The following is a 3,217-nucleotide window of genomic DNA, read 5'->3' on the forward strand; positions in this document are numbered from 1 at the left end:
ATAAAGTGGCGTCTGAAAGGGTTAAGGTTAAACCTGCGCTGCTTCCGATCCACCGCCAGCCTTTGATGAAGGAACAGGGTTGTCTCCGAAATGCTAGGTCAAATAAATTCACTCTTGGTTGGACACATATGGCTGGAGAATTGACATCAGTTCGCGTGAAATCGACCCAACTAGATGCACAATTCAGCTTCCATTGTTTGCCTTCGAGTCTTGGTCGCACCTTATATCGTTATTACCTTCAAGCACTTGAACTATTTCAAGAAATTAGCCTTTATGCAAGTAAACGCTTTCGTAACAAACGCTAGCAAATATGGATGCAGTGAGGTAGGGGAGCTAACCGGACCCAACCACATCTCTAAACATCTGACGTTGTACATTAAGGTCACTGCCTGTTTGAGTTTCTGTTAGGGATGAGGACTGCGACTGACCGACAATGGCTACCCGTAACTGAGAAAAATTTTTTGGAAGAGCGACCTTTCAATATTGCTTTAAGTTTAGTCTTTGGTGGTATTTTCGTCCGCCTTGAGTGTAAGGTTATTCCACCAGAAAAAGCAAACAGCTGGAGCATGTGAGCCCGTTAGTGCGCAAGTGCAAGTACTACGTGTATCTACAAGTTGTGCGACAAGTTGTACAAGAATGTGCGACTTAACCTCGTAACCCTTGCTGAATTTGCTTATCTTGCGCCTGCCGGTGTAGTTTCTGCGGGTAATGTAATCTCTGTCTTTCTTTCTCTGTTATGAAAACCTCGCTGCAAGACAGTATATATCACCGTATGTATCACCGTATTGTGGCAGAACTGAATAAAAGGTGAAGAAATGTTCATCATCGCCCTCTTACAACAACCATCCCATTTCTTTGAGCAGTGCATGGTCAAAATTATTGGCGCATATAATTTATTATAATATTAGTATTACTATAATATTACTATATTACTATAGTATCCATTAATTTCTTTTACCCACGGGGGCACGGCTTCCTAAAGGACCGCTCCTGCGAAACCCAGATAGCTCTATTTATTGATGATAATAGTTCCCGTGTTGGCCTCAACACACCAGTTGACGCTTTCTTTAGATTTTGAGAGAGCTTTCGATAAAGTTCCACATAATCGGCTCATTCTCAAGGTCTCCCGTGTGAATATTAATACCTTTGTTTTCGATTGGTTGCGCAACTTTTTAACAAACAGGCAGCAGTTTGCGTACGTTAACGGCCATTGCTCCTCCTCAACACCCGTTGTCTACGGCGTTCCACAAGGAACAGTCCTCGGGCCCCTATTTTTCTTAATCTATATGATATATTGATTTGCTTAACAACATTTCTTCAGGTATTAAACATGTCGCTGACGATTGTGTTTTGACGATTGTTTCACCCTATTCTTAGCGTTAATGGTAATCATATTACCTCAATACGGACTTGCAAAGAGTAAATATTTGCTTCCAAAGATGGCTAATATCATTAAATGTTTAAATAACTTCGCATCACTGCTTCACCGCCTCACCGCATCACCACATCGTCGCTTCACTGAAGGCGCTCCTACCGAGGGCACAGATATGTCATCTCTGGATCTGAAGTATCTGTTGCATCATCGTATAAATATTTAGGCGTCGATATAACCAAAAATCTCAGCTAGTCATCTCACACAACAGGCCTTATTTATGAAGAAAACAGTTTTAAATTACGTAAGACGTAACTTGAGTCCGGTCTCTACATTCTTGAAGTTTACTAACTTATTGACACCTGTACTTTATCCTTCTCGGGTGACCGCTTTTCACCGCCTAACAAATGTTATCGCTCGGCGCAGGACGCGCCTGCATGTATCGGATATTTCTCGAATGCTCTCAATGGTTCTTTCCGCTGTCTGTTGTCACTGAACGTTGTCTAATCGTATTTCATGTATGCACGACGCGAATGGTGTAGAACTTTCAAGAAGACACGCGGGTACCAGCGATTACTCTGGAACCTTCGATGACTGATATATAAAAGCCGACGCGCTTTACGCGCTGAGCAGATTTTCGACGATCGCCGACTGTGTTCGCCGCTATCGTTGTGCTTTGAGAGTAGCCTGCTTTTGAGGGCACAAGTTCGCCCAAGAAAACGCTAGTTTCGTTAATCACAATACCTTGATTTGGGCGATTTGGTTCATCTTGACGGTTTTCATAAAGAAAGCACTAAAGACGAAGACAAAGTCGAAGGAACACGTACGACAGGACTGGCGCTATTTCCAACTGGCGTTTATTACGAACGGTCATCTATTTATGCTCTGTGCATCCACGTACATCACGCACTCATTATCATACACACAAAGATTGAAATTAATCATATCATACATGCGATTGTATGGTCAAACAGTTCAAGTCTCTAGATATCTCGAGAGAAACGTCACTTCTTTATCTTGCAAACTCAAAGATGTACAGCTGACGCACTTGTCGCCTGCTTTCCTTATAAAATATGCCTAAACTATTTGAGGCATATTTGAGGCAAAGCAGCTGGGGAGGATCAGGTATACCAGCAGATTTGTTGAAGGATGGTGGGCGGATTGTTCTAGAAAAATTGGCCACCCTGTATACGCAATGCCTCATGACTTCGAGCGTACCGGAATCTTGGAAGAACGCTAACATAATCCTAATCCATAAGAAAGGGGACGCCAAAGACTTGAAAAATTATAGACCGATCAGCTTACTGTCCGTTACCTACAAAGTATTTACTAAGGTAATCGCAAATAGAATCAAGAACACCTTAGACTTCTGTTAGCCAAAGGACCAGGCAGGATTCTGTAAAGGCTACTCAACAATAGACCATATTCACACTATCAATCAGGTGATAGAGAAATGTGCGGAACATAACCAACCCTTATATATAGCTGAGTTGAGTTGAGTTGAGTTGAGTGGTTGTAGGCTACTGGTGGGATTAGCCTTGCAGTAGCTGCCGGCAATTGCTCCACCGTAGCGACACTTAAAATACATAAATCATATAAATCAGACACAGACCTCACAACTACACTACACATAGTCACACCTAAGGTCACCATGTGGAGGCCAAATCCGTGTCCTGCAGGTAATTTAAAAGAAGGCGAGAAACCTCCTTCCTATCTAACCGGTTCCCGCGCGGGAAAACAATGTCCTCTATAGAACTGTGGGGAATTCCTGTCCTCTTGAGGGACCCGAATAACACGCTCCTTTCCGCGTCATACAGAGTACAGCACATAAGGTAATGTTCTATG

The sequence above is a fragment of the Dermacentor andersoni genome, chromosome 3, assembly GCF_023375885.2.
Source record: "Dermacentor andersoni chromosome 3, qqDerAnde1_hic_scaffold, whole genome shotgun sequence".
In the NCBI taxonomy this organism is placed as follows: Eukaryota; Metazoa; Arthropoda; class Arachnida; order Ixodida; family Ixodidae; genus Dermacentor; species Dermacentor andersoni.